Genomic DNA, 24,803 nt, shown 5'->3' on the forward strand with positions numbered 1-24,803 from the left:
CTACATCAAACACATTCAAGAGCTTACTTCCCGTAAGGCGTGGCGTTACGTGCCCACTGGCGAGAATCTAGCTGACATCGCAACCAGAGGCACTTCACCTATTGAGCTTTAGCGGAACTTGCTCTGGTGGCATGGCCCGCCCTGGCTGGCGTTCCCCCCTGATTCGTGGCCGGCTCAGCTGGATCAACGAAGACCTTCCGCTGTCTCAACTGACTACGAAGAAGCTCATCAAGTTACCGTTTGTTGAACTGTATTGGAAGCGCACCGCGCGCCCTTTGAGAAGTTTTCGAGCTTGTGCCACCTTCTGCGGGTTCTCGTTAGACGCCGTCGATTTGCGCTCTTAGCCAAGAGCCGAGTGAGATCTTCAAAACCCCTTTGCTCAAAGGAACGGGACAAGTTTCTGCTGGCCTATCGGGCTCCAATTAGAGCTCACGAGTTGCAAAATGCATTCTTTGACTGTGCGAGAGCCAGCCAAGCTCACTACTTTGCCGCCGAGATCGACACCCTGAAGAAGAGGAAACCGATTCCATCGTCAAGCCGTCTTAATCGTCTGGACGCATTTCTTGACAACGATGTATTACGTGTTGGTGGCCATCTCCAACAATATCCCTTGCCCTTTGACGAGAAGCACCCTCCGATATTCGACCGTGCATGTCATCTCTCGCGCCTTGTCGTGGAATGGGCTCATCTTCGAGCACTACATGGCGGCTTTCGTTCTACCTATGATCACGTCATGCGCCGAGCGTGGATCATTCGTGGCGATGCTATGATGAAGATGTGCGTCCGCAAATGCGTCCTGTGTGCCAGATCCATGGCTCGACCCGTAAGTCAATTTATGGGCTCTTTGCCGGCTGCTCACGTGACGCCACCGCCTCGGCCATTCAGTAAGACTGGTGTTGACTACGCTGGGCCGTATCAGATTCTCCGATCGAAGGGGCGAGGCATTTCCTCTTCAAAGGGCTATGTCGCCATTTTCGTCTGCCTCTGCACGAAAGCCATTCACTTGGAGCTAGTCGGTGATCTCACCACAGCGAGCTTCCTCGGCGCTCTATCTCATTTTGTCGGCCGGCGAGGAAAACCAAAGGAGATCTGGAGTGATAATGGGATGAACTTCCATGGAGCAGATCGCGAGCTTCGAAAATTGATGGAGGAGGCCGAGCACAGTTGGGATTCAGTGGCTGAGAATCTCGCAGCGGAGGGCATCGATTGGCATTTCATCCCTCCTGCGGCTCCTCACTTTGGAGGGCTGTGGGAGGCGGGCGTCAAGTCCATGAAGTATCACTTGCTTCGAATCGCCCAAATGAGGCGCTTGACTTACGAGAAATTCTCGACCCTGGTAGTCGAGATTGAGATGATTCTGAATTGCCAGCTCCTTGGTTCACTCGCTGGAGACACAGACGATCCGGACATCCTAACTCCGGCTTACTTTCTCAGAGGAGGCCCGCTTACTAGTCCCCGGTGCTGAGCAAGATGACAACTTGGATCGCCTGTTCCACTGGAACCTAGTTCGAGGTGTACGCGATGCACTCTGGCGCTGATGGGCTAAAGAATATCTAAACACGTTGCAACAGAGGGCGAAGTGGACGAAAATGCGTAGAAACCTCGCTGTTTTTGACGTGATACTAGCCTTGGACCCCACGCTTATTACATTGACGGGAAAATAGCCTCTTGGTCGTGTGATCGACGTCATCCCGGGTAACGATGGTTTGGTGAGAGTCATCAAAATAAAAGTCACAGGCAAGGAATACACTAGACCGATCGTGAAGATCGCTCTTCTTCCGATACTCGAGGAACCAGTCGAAGCCTCTGGCGTCTATAAGCAGCTTGACACTGCTCTCATGGTGGGCAGCGAAACATTGATTTTACGGCGGGTGGCCGAAGCTTAACTAGGGGAAATTGTCTACAAAAAATTTGTCCCAGGGATAAGGTGGGCAGTATGTTCCGTCAGCAGCTGGATATGTTGTCAAATTAGGCGTGGAGAAGCGGCGATAGATGCGCCAGAAGAAGAGCTCGCCGACAAAAAAAAGAAGCTAATAGAGAGGGGAGAAGAAGAGTTGGGCAGTGAGCAGAGCGTCGTCGACAAGAAGGAGTTTTCCGTTGTTCTTGCCTAATCCGTTTTTTTTCTTGTGATCACAAATCTCCTCGTCTGTCCTTTGTACTGTGTAAGTAATTTAGCTTAAAAAAGATCCTCTTGTAATGAAATAAATCTATTCTTGTGTATCGAAATAAAGTGATGTTGTTGCAAGTTATTCTCCTGAGTCTAGCCCACTCCCCGATCTGGCAGGCTCTATGGAGCCGCTGCATTTTTGCACAGCGTCAAAATATAGAATTACATGATGCTACTAACATGTGTGTACACATACCGATCCATAGCGTGGTACAAGTACAATACGATGCATGCATAGAGGAGATAGAAGGAAATCTCCACGCTATTTGCGACGTCTGTAGTGTTAAACAGCTCGTTTTTGAGGGTAAGAAGTGCCTAAAAATTTTGTTGATTTTGAAGTGGAATTTAAAAGTAAAAATCTTACTTTGTTTATCTGTATAGCATAAAACTTTCAGGCTTTTAATGGTTAATTTTTAATAATATACATTATAAGTAATAAAAAGGTACCCCCCGAGATTACTCTCAATAGGCATACAGACTTAGTGATGTGTACAAGAAATGATGAAAATGTCAGTAAATATCAATCACCTACCGCATCGTTATTGGTACAGTTAACAGATGAATTAGAGGTATATGGTGGAGGATCGTGTAAAGAGATCTTTGTTTCACGAGATCCTAAATTTTATGCGTACCACGTGCGTACAATTAGTGGGGGATTTCATGGTGTATACAGAGTTAAAGGTATTTAATTAAATTACGAAAATTTATTAATAATATATTTCGATTCCATTTCAATTATACCACGCAATGAAATGATAATAACGTAGAATCAGATAACACAATAAAATTTAAAAATACGATGACTAGAAAGTCTGACATAAATGAAGTGGTTAGGGGCAATGAAGATAAAGCATGTGCGATAGTTTTAAAAAAGTGTCAGTTTATCTTCGAAGACTTATCGTATTCTTTCAGTTATGAAAAAAAATGAAAACAAATAAGTTCTTTTTGTTATAGATACCGTACGCAAAATCAAAAAAGTCTGTGCAGACGAAAATTGTGATTTTCATCGTTACTGTAATTGTGTGCCTACGTGCAAGTTTTATCCACCCCATTAATCCTCTATAAAAAGATTAGCATTGTACTCCCTTTTACATACGCTTGTTAAACTCAAAGCAGATGGAGACGTTAAAGCATATTGTAAAATATATGAAAATCGATCCAAGCTCCATTTTATTAAGATGTCATGTAAGAGTGGTGAAGTATTTTAATGAGTCGAACGTCATATGTAAACTTCAAGAACCCGTTGGAAGCTTAGAACTGGATAATTAGGTAAACAATGTACCAGATAATAATCTATTAGATGTTCATATTTTTTCAAATGTCAGAACATCAGAGCTCTTGCATTTAGTGGATACAAATCAAATTATAAGAATTTATTTTTATGAAGTTCAACGTTTAGATAAAGAGCAGCGTGATGACGGTGTAATTTATAAATGTCGCAACAGTTATTTGATGAAAAAAAACATATTGCATACGATGGATTGACGTAGTTAAACATAGACGTAGACTAAGGTTATTAAAAAATGAATTTCAAAAAAAAATTTATTTTTATGTATATGAAAATTACTTAATTGAACTAATACGATTCCTTAATTTGTTTGTTATAGATCTCTTTCACGCTATTCAAACATACTGCTCTCTATTAAAATGTTCGTGTTTTTAAAAAGTTAGTAGATTTTCCAAATATGTACGCTTTCCAACTTTTTGCCAAACGTTGCAAGGCTTACCATGGCACTCATGATTCCATACCTTAATAGAATAAAAAAAGATGAAAAGCAGATATCCACCTACAGACAATTGTATAAAAACACGTACATTTAGATATCATGTTCCATGTGAAATTTATAGGCTATTTTAGAAGTTCAAGAATAATAAATTATCATAGCTCTGCAGAGTATAACGATAATATTTAAGAATTTGAAAACATTACAATCGCTAAAATCTTATTTATAATAAATACAAATAAATATGTTAATAGAAAATGACTTATGCAGACTTCACGTGCTTCTAACATATATATCAATAATATGGTGGAATTCTGCGGATGTCCACATAATTTCTCTTTTGTCTTTATAATTAACCTTCCATACATGTAATTGTTCACAGAAGTCACCTTTTTATAAACATATGATAACAGATATTTATGTGATAGCAATACAGGATGACAATTGTCAAAATAACTGGTGTGCATCGGTTGGTGTGCACTTACAAAAGATAAAGACAAAATATAACGTAATCGTAATTCGAAAAAATTTTTTTAATAAACAAAGTGTTTTTCCAACATTAGTGTGAATCCTTTTACTTTTCCCTAATTTTATGTTTTTTATAAAATTTCAATACTAAACATGTACTAAATACCAACGCTGTAAAAGAAGAAGCGACGATAGTTATAGTTTTGAAAGGTCACTTGCTTCTTTTATCTCTTTTACTCATAAGAAAATTATTTTTTATCATATTTTTCTAAAGTGCTGATTAAGATAAAAGTGAAAGGGAAAGGGGAGGGGGGGGGGACAAGAAAAAAACTGTTATTAAAAAAAAAATGAAAGTTGGCGTACACATGATTCTAACACAGTTAATCATATATCCGTACTTTTAATAATTAACTAAAATATATAAGGGGGATGTCACTACATTCTGTAAAGAGATATTATAAGTGCATGTTTTAACCTGTTGTTTATAAAGTATTTCATGATGTCTACAAAAAGTAAGATAGAAAATAGTACTATGTAAGAAGTACCCGACTCCCTAACAGGAAAAACGAGGAGAAAAAAAGAATTTGCTATATTTTTCGGTAAAAAAATTCACGACCGACTAACTTTCCAGTAACCAAAAATCTTATCCAGAGAATAAATATGACAAGAGAGTGTAGTGATTCATCATCATGGATTTCATCATAGACACCAAAGGTTTTTACGACTCTAACAGGCATTTCATAAAAAAAGTTTCAGTAGTATCGATACACGCAAACGTCATCGGTCATTAGTTAATTAAACCACCCCACCCATTTAAAGATTTACATTACAATATGAAGAAACATAATCATTATCGCACGCTAGAAGTTCACAGAATAAAGTGTTTTGAAAGTAATATCACAATAAGTTATTTGAAACATTGCTTTATTACACTCACTGAAAATCTCGAGGGAATTCACATGTATGGTAATGATGGAGCCAAATTTATAAGTTCGTTATTAAAATGCGAGGCGTATAACTTATCTCAAATTCATACCTCATTCACAATTCATATTAATAAAAAAAAATTTTCTTCACCAATATGTCTAATGCATGCGTAAAAACATTTCAAAGACAAACCGTTATTTCGTGCACTGCATATAACATGCTTGTCAAAAAAATGCATCATCAAAACTTCATCTCTGAAAGCATTATCGCAGGACAGTGATGCATACTGTAACGCCTTTCGGAATTTGAAAAAGTAAAAGTTCACAACCACCATGTTTTAGTTGTCAAGTCGTAGTGGATAGTATCAAAGATAACAAAAAAATAATCAATAAATTTTCACTGTTTTTTCTAAAAAAGATATCGCAAATAAACGTTGTAATTAATATTTTTGTGTTTTTTAAAGAGATTCCCTATCAAAAATTTCGTTTTAAATAATTTCAGACTTATAAATATTGGGAATAAAAAATACGTAAAGAAAAAAATAGTATGTTAGTCCCAAAGAGCTCAAGTGGAAGCACCGTTTCACAGCAATAGAACCATTAACCTACTAAGCTATTCAGAACTTGCATCTTCGAAAAATAAGGTACTACAACAACTTTGTAAGTAATAAAAGTAATTAAAGTATACGAGTCGATCATTTTTGTAGTTGGATACCAAAATTAATTTATAAATTAAAATAGAAAACGTTACTTTAAAAAATACTTTAGGATTATGAATACACTTATTTATCCTCGTGAAAAAGCATGTATGCTTTTGTGTGCATGCGTACGCTCGCGCATGATGCATGCATACGCTCGCGCGTGGTACACGCATACGATCGCATGTCTGTATGCGCTGACGCTTATATGCGTTTGCATGTACAAAAGTAATATATAAGCATGTACGTTATTTCATAGGGGTGTGCAACTGTGCAGGTGTATACGTAAGCAAGTGCATGAGTGGAGAAGCGTTGTAACATACATACACACGCATAGAGCGCTTGAACCCTTGTCTTACACTCTTACAGCAGGAGGAAGGAAAAAAGAGCACTCTTTGGAGCAAGACAAATATATTTATGCTAACTAAGATAAGAGTGAGAATAGAGAGCTCATGTACACAGTGTCCCTATCCACAAATTCTACATCGGTGTGAGAGAGAAAAAAGAACTTGCTCACGTGATTTCCCTCTTTACCGTGCCCTGGAGCCTTTGTACAACAGCACGAACTATTGGTAAACTGTCGCACTATTCCTCTTCCCCTACCACTACTACTACCACCACGATTGAAAGCACTCGTACAACAGCACGAGCTCCCCTTTTTTCCTACTTCCTTAAGTGGTTGGGTCCAGAACCGGCTTAGCTTATCTACTAAGATGCATGGCAGGTAGAGACAGAGGAGCCTAATAACAGTACACCGATCCCAGCACAGCCTGCAAGAAAACTTATAAGTGAGCCATGTGAGAGCAATATTTAGGTAAGAGAACCACTGACTACGAGCGCGTACGTCGTTAGAATGACGAGCAAAAATAATTCGCTTTAAAATAGCCTACGAACGAAAGAGGCAGAACAAGGAAAAAGTAGATACAAACTCTTTTTTAGAACCATAAACATTTTTAGAGCAGGTTAGACTCTTCTCTTAATATGTATGAAAAATTCTCCACTACAAAGTGGTCAAGTTAAATTCTACGCTAACACAGGCACAAAAATATCAATTGTAATAAAAGATAGTCTTCATCTAGACATTTTCGTTGATAAAGGGACCTAAGTTAAAATCATAGGAGTTACGCACGGCGAGCGTAGCACGTTAGATATAGTAGAAATACTACTAAATGGCCTCGTTTGCACATAACATGTGGTCCCACGCGCATTTTCGATAGATTTAAAAGGTATCATTGGTTGGAATATTTTTAAAATGTATAGTGGCTGCATACGTTTTCGGGAGAATATTTTGCACATGGAAAGCATGAAGATTAAATTAGAGCCAGAGATGCTCGAAATTTCTACTAGAAGAAGGCAAGTGGTAAACGCTTGTGTAAAGTAAACGAGCAAAAATGTTAATACTGGTTGGATCCCTTTGCAGAAAATGGCTTAAGAAGGCGTACTATTTGAAAATTATGCAGCCATACAGAATGAGAAAAAGGTATAAGCAGAGTCTATACATAAGAGTGATAAAACGGTTAGAATATCGATACCCAAGATTGATTCATTAGAGGGCGAGGTAATACTGAACCGTTCAGTGTCATTGGGGATAACGCAAGAGGCTTGAATGAAGTAATGATAAGATTGTTTAAAACAAAGGAAAAAAAAGAAAAATTAAAGGATAATTTTGACAGTGGGTTAAATGAAAATAAACTTGCGAGAGTGAAAAAAATAATAGAACTCGTAGACGTGTCTAGCTATAACAAAGAGAAGAAATTACATGTCCGTAAACTTATAAAACATAATCCCTTCGTGTTTGGTCTGGATAAAGAGCTGTTAAAAGCCACTAACATATTAAAGTATCGAATCAAGACTACAACTAATAAACTCGTGACAGCTAAGCGCTAGTATCCACTGGCACTAAGGGAGAAAACGAAGAAAGGAATAGAAAAATTGCTTGAACAAGGTATAGTCAAACCATCAAAATTGCCATACAATTCTAACATGTAAATTGTACCCAAGCATACGGGGCCGGACGAATAGAAGCGTTAATGCGTGGTAACTGATGTTAGACAGCTCAAGGAAATTACCGTTGGAAGCTGCCATCCCTTACCATTCCAGAGCGACATACTCAAGCATTCAGCGTGGGCTTGATATATAATAGTAATCGATCTAAAACAAGGGTTTTTTCAGATCGAAATTCATGAAGAGGACGCACATAAAATGGCGTTCTCTGGGCTGGATGGGCATTCTCAGTACAAGAGATGACAATGGGATGTACGGACTCTCCCAATACATTTCCAAGAGCAATGTCACTCGCTTTGACAGGCCTACAAGGGAACAAAATAAAAGTATACTTAGATCACATAGTCGTGTTCACTAAAAACCTCTAGGGACACAGAAGACGCTTTATTAGACTTTTAAATCGCTTGGCAGAAGCTAACTTGACCATCGAACCTAAGAAGGACCAGTTTCTAAAATGGGAAGCAAAAGTGTTAGGGCATATTGTCAGGGATGAGCAAATAAAAACGGATCCAAAAAAGATCAATGCAGTAAGAAAATACCCGAGACCTACTAATATCAAAAAAATTAGACAATTTTTTGAATTTATCGGCTACTACAGACGATTTATCCAGAATTATGCAAAAATTGTTCAGCTGCTCTCTAAGCTCTTAAAAAAAAGAACAGTTTTAATGAGGAAAGCAGCAAGAGCAAGCCTTTACAATACTTGTAGAAGCATTATGCAGTGAGCCGGTTCTCGTTGCACCTAATCTGGACAAGCCCTTTATAGTTACAAAGGATGCGTCAGATTACAAAATATGGGAAATATTAAGCTAAGGCGAACTAGGGAAATATTAACCGTGTAAATATGCTTCGCGATACCTTCAAGGGAGCGAATTACGCTACCCATTGTATGATAAGGAACTGTTGACCATAGTGTTAGCAAAAGAACAGTTTCAGTTGTACTAATTTAGGTGCAAATTTACAGTGGTCACAGATCATGAACCACTAAAACATTATCATACATCAAAGAAGCCCAACATAAGATTTAACAGGCTTAAAGCGGAACTACGAGACTACGAGTTTGACGTAGTATATCGGACAGGCACTTTAAAAAAAAGTACCTGACACACTCTCTTGAAATCCAGTAATAGCAGATAAAATTATAACAATCAGCTTCGCCAAGAACCATATCAGCTGGCGGATGAACAGGAAAAATAAGGGCTAGCCAATAGCGATGGGCCCCCAGCACACATTTTTAAAACACGAGTGACCCGTAAACAGCGTATTCAGGGAAATAATAAAAACAGATGTTATAATTTTACAGGGGCTGGTAAACGATAAATAAGCCTAAATACAAAAGGAGGACCGAATACAACATGGGATAGAATCAACAAGTACACCAGTGATCGAAAAAAATGAGGTCATACCAAAGAGACGGAAAACTCGTGAGCTTTAGTTATATACACTTACAAGAAAGTAAGCACCGTTCTCTATTACGAAACGTAATGAGAGCCCGTCAAAGGATATTATTATTGCAAATTGCGGAACACCAGTAATAATGAACAGTGAATCGGGAAATCACGGTATGGGACCCGACAGTTGGGGCTGGCAGCAAATACAAGCAAGCTTGGTAGCCGAAGAGGCAAAAAAAGTGAAAGGTAACAAAGAAACACGGGATACCCGAGAGTTAACGGAAGTAAACGAGATAGCAGGGGATATGGAGACCTCTGGAAAAGGTATTTCCAAAGGCATAGGCTTCGAAGTATCGGAGAGAGCCGATCAAGCACGAGAGAGATCGAATAAAGGAGAGAGTGAAGGAGAGCCACCACAGTACGAGCATTCAGAAAATAAGTTGCTCACCAACAGTACTAATAAATATAATAAGAGGTTGCACAGGAAAAAACAATTGTATGAGGGATAGAATGAAAATAAAAACAAAAGGGAAATTAAATGCTTAGATTCTGATACATCAGACGATAAAGCAAAAAAGTGGCGAGAAAAAATTGTGAGTCAGATCACTACTGTAGGTAATGATCCTATTTTCCAAGAAATGATGATTTGAAAATTAGGTTTCAAAAAAAAAAAAACCAGAGTTTTAAAAGAAAAAAAAAAACGATGAGTTCGCCTGCAGCAGTACTAATCGAGGAAAGAAAGCGAAAATTGCGCAAGAGACAGCTCGATACATTGAACAGACAAAAGCCGAATTTTTCAATTACATCGTCAATAACAAGCCCTTTAAAGGAAATATTAATAGCTAATTGTGACACGCCACAAACATCAAATAGTAAAACAGCACAAAACGAGGAGAAAGAAGAACGTAGGTCAGCAAAGCCCTCAGAGAGCACAGAAACAAGCTTCGCTCCAACAAAGGTGGACAAGGAACAGGATATATACGATTTGTTGGAGGGAAGATTAGACGAACTGCCAGTGCAAGTTATGATCGACATAAGAAGGCAAGATGTAAAGGCAAAGCCGGGAATGAGGATTAACGTGTGGGAGCCCAACGAAAACATATATGAGAGAAAATCGTCACCGGAGGAAAGTGGAAAAACAGATCCAACGTTGTGTAAAATTGATAAGCGAGTCCAGTTTAAAGAACTGGGGGACCAAACAGTAAAGGAGCTCAACCTACCATCAGACACAAATGTGCTGACAGATAGGTGGCTAGAGTATCATAACGATAATACACGAAGAGAAATGATTGAATGCATTTAATCTTATAAAATACCTCTTAAAGTGCTAGGACTATTTTATAGACTAATATTTTTATTTAATCTTAACCTTTTGACTGATAAGCTAAGGATAATATTGAAAAATTGAGAATACCTGCAAAAGTGTAGAGAGCCAGAAGAAACAGAAAATATACTAAAGTCAAAGTCACGTTCAGAACATGGAAATGAGAAATATATATATATACATGTTTTAGCTAGAATTCAAGAAAAAACGTATGTGTACATCTTAAATTGAACCAGGGAAATTATATGTGTACCCACTATATCGCAACGGATAAAGAAAAAGTCAATTACTTACATCTAGAAGGTAATGGCGAGAATACCCACTACATGCCTCTAATAAAAAATTCAAACACCAAATCAAAAAGTGATTTATATAACGGAAGGCGCATAAAGCTTCCACCTGAACCTCCACCACCACCCGACCCTCAAAGCGACTGCAAGCCATTAACTGATGACAGTACAATGAAAATAGTTATAATAATAATAATGATAATGATAAAAATAATAATAACAATAATAATGAAAATATTAATAATATTAATAACAATAATAATAATATTAACAACGATAATGACAAAAGAAGTATGGAATATAAAAATAATAAAGCTAGTATATCAAAATAGTATTTTATAGAATGACAGGATACACAAAAACATTCGTGTTTCAATATTTAGGGAAAAGCGTTATTTTTCATTAATTCATGACCCCCAGACGCAGCACGGGTAAAAAAATATACATTGACGAAAGCAGCTAAATAAACAATAACATTAGGACCGAAGAAAAAACGGAAATACACATATGCACACTGGTAAAGATGGGGAATTATAACAATAACATACGAACAATATGGGAATCATAAATCATAAATCATAGAAGATGCGCATGTGGCATTCTCTAACAAAAATATAACAAATTAATTTATAATGAGAATAATAATGATGATAATTATGTCATGATAATAAGAATTATGTAATAATAATGACAACAATAGCAATAAGATCATAAACAGGTAGCTTTACCAAAACATAAGCAAGGCGCTACAGTCTTTTAAATTTTCATAACACGTAAACACATGACAAAAATTTGACTGTAATTATCAAACATGCAAGGTTGAATAGACGAAAAAAAAAAAAATAAGTAAATAAATTACAGGGTACAGAAAAGTCTGAAAAGAAAATTGATCAGATTTTAGGCAACGCAAACTTAATGTCGTTATCGCTGGACACCGTGATTCCCTAAAGCAATTACATCTGTGGCGTCTAAAGACTATCTCTTTCTTCCTCAAAGATAACCTAAGAACACTCCACTACCTTCATCAATTTGACAAAGATCCTTCCGGCACGGACCTGGAGAAATTGAAAGCATGTCTCGTAACTTGACGGAGGCCCACGGACTGCATAGTGAACACCCTTAGCTGACGCTAGTATCCAGGAGAATAAAAAACAAGCAACGCATGGAAGTCCACAAAAAAATCAACGTAACGAATAACCTGGACGCTAGGGTGGTGTTAGAGAAATAACCAGCGATGCTTCTGAAAACAACACTAACAATTTTTGCTGAAATGAACCCGCCCAGCACCTCAAGGCGTGGGACACACCAACGACCCGGGGATATAACGGTGGTGGCAAGCCATCGGAATAATTCAGCAAGAAAAAAAAACAAACTAACAAACAAACAAAACCAAAAACAAAAAAAAAACATGGGAAAGGTGGTTAAGTATTCACCTATTCAGGCAAACATAGTGGCTACGGCATGCAAAATAAAGCCTACGAATCGACAAAAATCCACAATACAAGCTAGTGAAAAGGGAGAGAAAAAAGTGGAAAACAATAATTGCAATAAATGAGCACAAGCACTGTTGGATTATCGAAATCAATTATGCTCTATTATAATTTTCTTTCCACACATAATACAAAAACGGAAGAAACGGAGCGGGAGAAACTTACGAATAGGAAATTGGACCAACTTATGTGAGCCAATTTAGCCTCTGGCACAAAATTGACAATACTTCCGGACTCGCTTGTGTTGGAGTATAATTATAATTAAATATATTAATGAAGTGTAATTATTTAATCACCAAAGAGAATGAGAAAATAAAAAATAAAATAAAATAAATTATGAAAAAAATTATGAAAAAAATTATAAATTAAAAAAAAAATAATAAGGATAAAGTGAGATAACAATTAAGCATATGGCAACAAGGAAGCGCAGCCGTAGTAAGATTGCGAGAAATAGATATATCTATACTGCATAGCGTATGCCGTAACATAAGATAAAAAATAGACATCTGTAGAGAGAATGCCACACTCTTAGCTGAAAATAAGCACATGGTTCTTGAATGGTATAATGCATTGGATCTCGTCATATGTGAGTAAACTACCTCTTAGGTACATATATGTGCATAAGCGTAGATATAGAAAAAAAACAAACGTAGATAAAACTGTAACGAGGACGATGCATAGCCATACGGTCAACGGCCCCTCACTCTCTCTACTGTGGTTCTTGAAAGATTTTAAAAAAATAATATACCTGCTGGAATAGAGAAGAATGTACGAAATAAGAAAACATCACGGTAGTGCGTATCACCTAACATACTAATACGAGATGGCGCAAATAAAAGGAGAGCTGTCAGACTGGAAGAAATACGCATGGATGATAGTGAAAATATTATTAGAAGCAACTGCAGGGTAGTTCAGATTTTGGAAAATGGGGGGCCCCTTAACACTATAATTGGCCAGAATGCTTACAGGTAGAAGAAACAGTTTCAGAAGTGAAGACGCAGCAGTGGGGCAGTGACAGTGCAACCAATAATGTTACAAAGCTACAAAGACCAGGTTGACCAGTTACATCGCAAGACCGAGTGCACGTGGCAATCAGAGGCGTACCATTGGCAGCTAACAATATGCTACGTCCTTGCGCATAAGAGAAGAATTTAAAGAAGCAATCGGGTTTATCAATGATGATAATAGTAATTTAAAAAAAAGAAAAAAAAAGTTTTTCATACTTATATGTGTATAATATAAATGTATACATAAGTCTAAATTACGTTTACTTACGATAATTAAGTTACTATATTAGCAAACAAAAAATTACATTATGTAGCATAACACCAAATAGGCTTGTAGCTCAGCCAATTGTGCCAACAGCGTAATACTAATAAAAATCATTGAAATAATGATCAGACCAACAGAAGGAAAATAAGTTATATTATACAATACATTATAACATAATGTAATACCATATTTTACAAAATAAAACATCAATAACTTAAAGAACAATGAATTAATTGCAATAAGCACTAAGACTTAGTACTAACCCTCAACTGTTAGATTTAGAGGATTTTGTTACATACAACAATATAGTGAACAAGATTGAAAGAATGAAAATAATAGTTGATTACGGCCATGTATTTTATATCAAATAATACTTAATATTAAATAATAGTTAAAAAATCGGAATTTTGCAATAATGTACTATATTACAGAGGGAGAAGAATGTGAACCAAAACAATAAATGGTAACACACAAAAAAAACCAGTGGACACTGGGTCCTCGTGTACCCAAGTAAGAAGTTATACTTCTATAAAACTATGTGGTAAATAATATGATATTAAATATATAAGTATACCTCTTAGGAAACGATACTATATACAAAGGTGGTACAATCATTGTTAGAATGAATATACCTATGTTAGTTGGGTGTGGTTCCTATAAATATTTTAATATCTAATAACACAACCATTATATACAAAACTTTATGGCATAATACAATATAAACAATATGGCAGCTGGCCAGTACAAAACTGTGCTTTTTCGTCGAATCCTCCAATAGTTTTAAAACAATTTCCTGAGAAAATAAAAAATACCCTTATAAAATAGCAAATCATTCAACTGTACCCTTTTTCGCATGTTTATTTAAAAAAATTTGTAATTTAACAAATAACCTTAAGCAATAATCACTTCAAATTTTATTCATAAGATCCATACAAACCTCCTATTTTTTGTTTGTACAAAATATGTATATTCAATAAAACTGTTTTCTTTTAAGTAGATCAATAATTTTTTTTTTTTTTTTTCATTTTTTAAGAAAAAAAAGAAGTCAAGTATGTGTACAAGCGTGTATGTAAGTTCTTTCATGTAAGAAAAATAATTTGCAGTGCTGTAGCATATATTTGCACTCCTCTCACTTCTCTGAGTTTTGTTCTTAATCACAAAGAAAAAATTGTGAAAGAAGAGAACGTGATAAAAATCAATTATTGTATTTATACAGTACGAAATTTTTTTTTTCATGTATGCAAATTCTGCAAAAATGTAGAAACAATGTATAAACAATAATTTATTTATTTTAAAAATAACAAAATAATGATAAATAAGTAAATTTTTCAAATTAAAAAAAAAACATGTACCAAAAAAATATATGTTATTAAATAACTTATGTATTTAATGTCAAATAAAACCAAATAAATAAAAATACAATAAATAAAAATTCACACTAAAAATAATTTATATCGAAAATAATGTGCATTGCAAATAAGTGACGATCTGTAAGATAAAATGAAGTAATCAGTTTCCCTACGACGGGCTCGCTCATAGCAGAGTGGCCAAGGGGCTCACCCAGCGTACAAGAGGTCAGAGGTCATAAATCTCTGTGAAAACTGTTTTTTTTTTTTTCTTTTTCTTAGAAATTGGCTAAAGGAAGAGAAATAAATTAAAAATGTGTACTGTAGTGAGTGCAGTTCTCTGATGTTGTGTTGTGTGGTGTATATGGAACCGGAAGTACGTCATATGAGGGGCCAGGCGAAGGGGGAGAATCAAGAAATGTCCACTTCCGTTACACTTTTTCTTAAGGTCATCAATCCGAAATCATTGATTTACTCCGTAGGGCAGAAAGCGCCTATAGAAGTATAACTTCGAAAACAATTTAGCGAATATGTAAAAAGAAGAAACAAGGACTGTACTTTTTCTCTCTCTACCCTTTTACTCCTATGTCAGGAATCTCATAGATAATACAAACAACACAATATAATCTCCATACTCTAACACAAACACACTTAATAGTAAAATGAGCGAACGCCATCGAAGACGATAGCAGTGCGGCCTCGGACGTGTCACGTACGGTATCATAGCCACACATACGTGCACCCCTTTTTTCTTGGGCCTACTGAAGATGATTATAGTAGGAGAGAGCAGCGGGATAAGCAGATAAGATGCTAAAGTGAGCTCGCTTTTTGGTTGAAACTGGCAAGGACGAAGGTCTTACACATGCGTCTAGCTCTTCTCTCGTTTGAATAAATAAATGAGTTAATACTAGTTCCTTGACTATTTAATTCGTGTGCATCCTAAGACGACAGAATCCTACGTAACAGTACTGTTATTTTATGTAGTAGAGAATTTAGTTTTTTTCTTCTAATATGAAATTTTTCAAATATCTTCATACTTTACACAATTTTTTTTCATCAATGAATTGCTTAAAGTAAGTCATATTTTCAGATTTAGTTAATGGATTCAATTATGCAAGTTTTCAAATCTTTATTTGCTTTTTCTTACTGTGGCTTTGATGGATGCATTCAAGTTTTTTATTACATTAAGATACAAAATTTTGTTCTTTGTAATTTTTTCAGTTTAATGTGAACTTATGCTGAAAATGTGCTGTAAAATTTATTGTTCTTCCTTGATATTTAAGTGACTGTTACATATTTTAACTGACTTATTTATCTTTCTTACTTTACGTTACTTGGATTAAATTAATACTTTTAAGACTGTAATACTTTTATACTTTAAAAGAGATTCGTCCTTTATAATCTATTCAAAGGTTGTTATCCGCTGATGCTAAATGTTCTCTTATCTAATCTTATATTACTTCAAACTAAATTTTGTCGAATATTGGCAAAAAAGTTTATATATATATATATACTGTGCCCTGCGTAGCACACCTAATCAAAATACGAGACACTGCTGAGCTGAACATTTCACTCAGTCAGCAAATGTACATATACCAATGAATTATAAATAAATGCTGCTTTTAATTTGAACAGTACGAAATAGCTTATTTTTGATTTTAACACAGTGAATTAGATTTTTTTTCTTTTTTTTTTTAATAAGATAATTTTACTTTGATGAGACAAATATTATGATTTCGTTAACAGATCTTACTAATCTAAGGTTGTAACGAGCATAAACATTTTAATACTTGTTGCCTACTGCAACTTAGGAACATGACTGAAGTATTATCTGTTTTTAAACATCTTTTACGAATATTTGATGACAAAAAACGTTTGATTGCAATAAAAGACTAAAACATTAAATTTTCTTTTCAACATAATTTAATAATAATAAATAATTCTCTTACTGCAAAAAAAACAGTAAGACATTTAACGATAGCATTTGAGAGTGTCAGAAAACTGAGTGGATTTTTTCAAGATTTTTCACTGCAAATTCATTCATTGATAACGTTATGATTTTAAATACATGCTTTCACCGACGGAATTTGAATCCCTCAAAAATATCGTTGGGTCAGCGCAAGAAAGAGTTTTTTTAGAGTAGAACGCATGAAAGATCTTTATTAAATTAAGGAGAAAAAAAAAGTCTTTTTTAATAAAATTTTGTTTCAGTAATTTTAAGTTAGCAGTACAAGTGTGTATATTTATACGTAAAATGATAAGGCGTTAGTTAAATAAAATTGTGGTCAACCTCTAGGTTACATAGGCCACTTTCTCGCCACGTTGTTAAATAATTGATGAAGCCTTTATAATTAACAGAAAAGAGTAATACCCAATAATACAGGGCAGTTACTATCTACTTTATCAATGCAAATTATTACTTCATTAATGCCGCTATTGGCTAGAAAGCTATTTAGTGCTTGTGTTATCAATAACTTGATCATTAATTATATCATTGTCAAGGAAGCACTTCATGTTAGCTAGTGATTGAAATTCAAATTAATAATTAATGCTTTAGTATTCTATGTGTGTAATCAAAAATATTGCCACATTATAATATAAGCAAAAAAAATTTTGTAGAAAAGTCTTTTTCTTGCCACTTATTTTAAAAAGGCTTCATTTTTCCCAGAATTCTGAAAAGGCTCTTTCCTGCCTACACTCTGAAAATACTCATTTTTGTACTCACCCAACGAATCATTTTTTCAAGTACAACTGCTTTTCTGTCATTTCATTAAAATTATTAATATTTCTTCACGATCTGCAACGTAAAGTAAGCTTTATTATGACTTTTCTAAGGAGTTTTTAAGGTAAAGGTTTTTTTTTTTTTTTTTTTTTTTAATGTAATATTACGATATTAATTTTTGATAATAAAATATTGCACTATTCTAAAAAATCTTTTATGACTCGACAATTTTACAAATAGTTTGTACAAATTTTCAATAAAACTATTTTACATTTTACATTTCTATTAAAAAAAATAGGCCTAAGCTTATTTCTGTTCATAATATCTTGTATTAGAAGTAATAATGTTGCCAATAAACAAGTTTCCACTGCAAAATCTTGCAAAATCCACACAGTTATTCATCACTTAAAATAGCTATTGTTAAACGTTTTACTGCTTCCTCAGCAGTAAAAAGATCATTTAACATCATTCAATGATGTAGAAATGCAAATAAAAAAGTTATAGTTACTAATTGCTATGTAACGTTTTTTTATCACTAAACAATAGTAAAAGTTATTCAAAAACAAATCAAACTATATTTATTTACTTTTCTGTTGTAAGCGCTTTGAACGTCTATCTAAATTACAACCTTAGATGAGTAAAACCTTTCAAGAACAGCATAATATTTATCTGAACTAAATAAAAATATTATTTTATTTAAAAAAAACAAGTAAAAAAGAAGAGAATTTAAAAACTTATGGAATAAGGCAAAATCGAAAGTAAAATATTTCGTGCTGCATAAAATAATATCATGTTGAGAATTAAAATAAAATTATAAACAAAAGAACTAACGTATTAAATAAGATGTTTATAATTTCTTAGGAATTTGAAAGTGTAAAAAATATGTCAATATTCTTAGAAATTATTTGTTAAATACTATAAAATTACGGGTAAGCCTTGAAAACGTCAAGTGCTAACGTAACAACATATTGAATATAGATAGTATTAGTGTATTTGTTTTGACAGATCTGATAAAAAAGTGTTGAAAACATATAAATTTATGTAATAGTTATTATAGCAAACTAAGACAGAGTAGAAAACTGCATTAAGAAAAAATAAAATCCTACCATCGACGGGATCAATCTCAAGATTGCTAAGCTACCAGCCGAGTGTCATAAGCTGCAGCCATCTGAGCTATCATAACGACGTGCAGTATAGATTTTGAGGTCATATATGTCCATTGATAACTTCTGTCGTTTATTGTACAAATTAGAGCAATTATGATAAGTAAAAGCAATAGATTCTAAGGTTCTAAGCAATAGATTAAGGTGATAATTACGGTCAACTTCAAAAAAATAGTTTAAAATGATAATTTTTCCAACCTATTACTCTTTTTAATACACCGAGTGAAAAATATATTGTATGACAAAAAAATCTAAAGTACGGAAAAAAAATAACTGCTTTGAAATTGAAATTGACTAAGCTAATTATAAGTATTTAGTTTTATGGTTTCATTTTAAATAAATGATGTGGCTAGCCTCTCTAAAGTTTGTGTATATTACAAGCAATTTTGAAAGAAAAAATAGGGGATTTCTGTAAAGTTGTCAGTTAACTGCTATTTCCCCCTTAATCTCCTAAAACTTAAATCATAAGATCAGAGCAAGTTAATTGAATTTAATATACTTATCGTTAAAGTATGTATCGAGATTTACGAGAATGACTTGTTGCAGTCATCACCCGCTATTTGCGTTCACAGCTATACCCGAATCTGTAGGCACATTTCTTCCCAAATCCATAAGCACTTACTCATAATACCTCTCTTTCATGCTTCTTAAATAAGAAAACAATATGCGCAACTAGTTTGATCACTTAACTACAACGCAGCAGTCGAATCAATAATCATAAATCAGAAAGAAGACTTACCTCGTAGCACTTGCAGCAATCTCTCTACTAATTAAATCTGTCTGACAAATTTATGTAAAATTCAAATGTAAAAGTTCACTGTGCATAAAAAATCTTGTTTGTAGTGCTGTTGACTACTAGCTGAGTTTTTACATTTATAATTCTCGTAGGCTATACGCTATTGTCACTTTCTGATACAGATTTTTCCGTTACAACAGTTGCTCGAGAGCTCGATGCCTGCTATTGTATCGTGGAAGGCATGGAGGGTACGAGGATTATCGAATAGTCCTATGACACTGCACCAGTTTATTGATGAGGTTACTACCAAAATTCCCTGTAAGATCACCCTAAGCCGGCACTACGACTGCCGGGTGCGTAACGTCGAGGCAAGGCGGAAAGTGAGTAACTCTAGTTTTTGAAATTACACTTATATAGTCATGCTTTGCGCGAGAGTAAACGAACGATATCATATTTCTGACCTTCAGAAAAAGTACGACAAAAGTAGATTTTTTGTGTTTCTCCCCATTCTTAACACAACGTAGATGGTTTCCGTATAGTTTTAATCCTAAAAAATTGATAACAATAGCAATAAATAAGATTAAAGTTTTGCAACATACGCTAGCTTTTCCTTTTAGTTTCATACGATCTGCTAGATAGCATTGAACTAAGACCGAAGCCATCCCTAATCAAAGTAAGTGGGTCTGATTTCCTTATAATATCCCTGATTAAGCCATCAATTATTTACCATAGTCGTTCAACGGCAGTTCATCAAAAACAAAATTGTCGCCGTGCACCTGGGTATCCTGGCTACCGACGACTCTCTTCTTTAATGGACAAGTGACTTACATTGAATTCGATCATAAACCACCAAGTTTTCCGACTGCTACTAAAAATTGGGTGTTCTCAATACCAACGTCTTCAGCGTTATATCAGGAGACGTCCAGTCAAAGCATAATCTGCTTCGACACTTTGTGGTTTAGTGGCCGTTTTTCCAACTGGCCTGGTGTTACCAGAACACCTTTTGCTACACCAGCAAGCCACGAAAGACAACTTTGCGTAGTTCAGGAAGCCACAACGGCCAGTAGTTTCTGCAGTCTCCTCCTTAGTAAATTCGCCCACCTGCATACCTACGAAGAAGGTTTTTTCCAGGACAACTTTCCCTATCAGCGGTGAGTGGTTGGTTATGCGAGGAACGAGGCGAAAACAAGATATTCTTCGGTTAGTGTCGTACCTTTCTCTAGCACTATCTCCGTAGGAAGAGGTGAGGCCAGTATATGCAGGGTAAGAGTCAAGCCACCTGCAAAAAGCTCTTTATCATTAGGAATAATGATAAGAAATGGCTAGAAGTATTACTACTGGTTCTTTTCTAGGCCATCATAAGTATTTACGTTTCCTACTTAACCTTTGATCTCATGGGTTCTTTTTAGGGCCATATGACATGGAAGAACTTTGACAACAGATGTATTTTCACTACCATGTCAGGCAATGATCCGACTACTAAAAGACTATATAAAGCTGCCCAATATTAATCCAAGTAAGTCATCCACTGACAGACGTCACGAGTGGAGTTGTTCATTGCGAAGCTAGGAACCGTGGCCACCAACGGTCCTGAATTATCCTCTTAACTCTGAACATTTAACCATAAATTACCAATTTTCTCCAAGGTATGTTCTAAGCGTGCCTTATAGTGAGGGTAGAAAAGAGAAATAAACTTAAACAAACGGAACAATACTTCAACAGACAAGCATCACGAACAAATCTCTCCAACTTGGATTATCAAGAAGACCATGCTCTATGAAAAAATAAAATGCTTTAGACACCAACGTCTTCAGCGTGACACCAGGAGATGTAAGAAAAAAGCATTACAACTAGCTCATGTGCTTCAGATCATTGCGACTTTCTTTTCAGTCTGGTGCTACAACAGCAGGCCATAGAAGACTACTCTAAGATATCTAGGCAGTCACGTTTGCCATAAACTTTCATATCAAAAGAGTTTGGCTCACTGTTACTTATAAGAGTCATCAAACGTTGAACTACCTTGTCAAAAAATATGTAACATCTTATTAAAGTTAACAAAAAAACCATCCTTAGAACTCATAAAAGTTTTAACAATGCCCATAGTCATAAGAGAAAAACTTGGAAGGAAAACTTTAAATGCTTAAAATGTCTTCAATTTTAGGCATGAAGAAACTGACGCAGAACATTCATCAATTGAAATAGCAGCGTCAAATCTGACAAATAAAAAGTTTAATAGGTAAATAGCCCCTTTATTTATTATCACATGAAAAGTGCAAGTCAACAGCCCTTTAGGGCCAATAACTATTTTATGGCGTAAGGAATGCATTGTACTTTTCAGCATCATTATATTTTTTCAAAATTTGTTACAGCTTATTATTTGTCCACATTGCATGGATTCCAAATGAAAATAATTCAAATTAGAATTACGTCCCAACACATTACGATGCTTTACTCAGTGAGTCTTGAGCGAAGTCGAGACTAGGGAGCCACTAGTTACATTAGTAAACAAATAATTTATTCAAAGGATACTTTAATAGAGCAGCTTTTTTATAATTGTATAAATATTTATTTATTTGTCATGAGTTTATGATTTTTACAATGAATAAATGATTGTTAACACAATTATTTTATATTCATTCAAAATTGTCTACAATTTAAGTAAATTTTTTCGTTCTGCATGAATATTATAACTAATTTTTATCGCGTTTTATTTTCTCACAACTACTTTATTCGTGATTCAGGTGATTTTCTAAAGTAAGAACGTTTTTAACACAGTTACTCGGGAAAAAGTTCAAAGACGTGAGAGAGGTGCAAATATATGTAGTAACGCTAGCAATTGTTTTTCTTACATGGATGTACTCACATACTTGCTTTTATGTATACTTGGCCCCTTCTTTCTTGTATTGTAAAAAAAACAACTTGTGGATTTATCTAAAAATTCAATAGAATAATTTAAAAGTAATTTTTCATAAAAACAAAAATTAGGTAATTTCTACAGATTATATACGTACGATTTTACATAGTTTCTCCATTAAATTACATGTTAAATTGTAATTTTTCTTCCAAAAATAGGATAGTTCTTCTCAAATTTTTAGATACCATGATATTTTTGGTATTTAATATAGACTAGGAAAAAGTGTGTAAGTATGTGATAGATGTGAGCGTGACGTTAGAGATGTAATTAGCGTATACCATAGGAAGTTGTTTTTCAATCATCAGAAGATTCAATGAAACCTCAGTTTTCTACTAGCCAATTTGTATATTATTTACACTGTATTTTTCCGTTACAAATTGTTAAAAATCGTTAATTTATTTAATATTTAAATATTAATTAAAACCATGCCCAACTGTCATAGGTATACTCATTCTACTAACACTTGCACCTCCCTCTGACACGATAGTGTTTCTTGGGAGGTGTTTTTATGCTTATAATTATGTTGTCTGCCATGCAACTTCATAAGAGTATATTTTTGTGCTTGAGTACTTAAGCACCCACTGTCCAATGGCTTCTTATCAAATGATAGTCGAGTTTTTTTCAAATATTAAAATAAGACTCTCTCATTTGTTACCCATTTTTACCTGGACAGCTGCGATTTGAAGGAAATCGAGTTTAACAACTCTATGAGAATTATAATTTTATACGCATAAAGACGACAAAGATGTTAAATAAGCATTATTTTAAATTCTTACCAAAATGCCGATAGTATGATAGACAAATAACAAAATCATCATTTTACAGGAAAAAAGATCCATTATTGCGAACTCACATATGCTACAACGTACGAAAAAACATAAATGTCTCAACTCACCTGCAACAGAAAAAGAAGCAAAGTATAAGTCACGATATTAAACAACATTTAAATAAATATTATTAATGGTTTATGTATATAATCTAGTTGAAAAGCAGGCTATCTCAAAACAAAAACCGTCAATTATTTATCAGTAAGTATGTTAATTGCAATCAGTTAAAAAAATGTATTAGAAAAAAAAGATAAAATGATCGAAGTTTTTAAAAATAGCAGTGGTGATAATCAGCACGCTGATTTATTCAGAGATGCTGATCACGAGTATGACGGTCTCGATGACTTTAAATTAGCGTAAAGTATTTAAAACCGTCCCTATGATGTCATTCTACCATGAGCCACCAATCGCTCTGAAAACTAAAATTGATGAGTTTCTTATGGTACTGATAGTAAATTGAACAATTAAATTTCTGTTAACGTTATAATAAATTTTTTCATTTTAACTGGTTAAATAAATAAATTTTTAATACTTTTCAATAATAAATAATACGTCTTCAACGTCAGAGATATTCACGTAAGTGGTTAGAAGATTACAAAGATTTTTTTTTTTCTCATACTTTTACGAGCTACTACGTTATACATGAAGAGCAAAGAATCCTTAAAATTGTTAGTGTATGCTCCAGTTTCTGGATCAACAAAAATCTCAGAATGGTTGACCGTAAAGGGAGTGTAACCATGATCCTCCAGATTGTTTTATCCTTTCCATAAATCCATGTGGATAATGGACTTAAGAACTACATGCTTCTTCACTAACCTAATCAGAGTTTTTTTTATTCCACTTGTTGTTTGGATAAATTATGATACGGTATTTATCTGGTTGCCCTTGGACAATCATTTGTTCCAGGAGCCTTAAGCGACTTCACCCAGTTTCTACTTACGACGACTAATCTTGCATTCGTTGATTTCGATAATAATTGCGCTATCACTTCAAGCATTTATTCCACTATAAAGTAGATATCAAACGGGATTTACTCTACATACTACTTCCATGCATTATCTGCTTTAAATCAAAGCTCACAGTAAAGCAGTATGTCACTATCACAACTTTTGTAACACATACTTTTGACAGATAAAACTACGAATTCTTAGCTACTGTGACTTAATGGATGGATTTTCTTTAAAATAAACAAACTTACCGCATGCATGCTGAGATTCTTAAAAAAACCATAAGCTTTTTCTGTATCTTATAATACTTTTTTTGTAGGATTGATTTCATTTCTTGCAGCCACTGGATAATCTTGCTCCGATCACCCAAAACTTGATTCGAGAGGTACAAGTT

General features: G+C 34.6%; 1 protein-coding gene and 1 pseudogene across 2 annotated transcripts in view; both read right to left on the minus strand.

Moving 5' to 3' along the window:
- Positions 1-24,803, minus strand: part of dnc (phosphodiesterase dunce) — a 1,903,237-nt gene that overhangs the window by 1,411,168 nt on the left and 467,266 nt on the right. The gene's annotated exons all lie outside the window — the stretch shown is intronic.
- LOC149374462 (uncharacterized) lies at positions 20,885-24,669 on the minus strand (annotated as a pseudogene).

The sequence above is a fragment of the Copidosoma floridanum genome, unplaced genomic scaffold, assembly GCF_036245765.1.
Source record: "Copidosoma floridanum isolate Cflo_tuat_1 unplaced genomic scaffold, Cflo_Japanese_pri ptg000020l, whole genome shotgun sequence".
Classification (NCBI taxonomy): Eukaryota; Metazoa; Arthropoda; class Insecta; order Hymenoptera; family Encyrtidae; genus Copidosoma; species Copidosoma floridanum.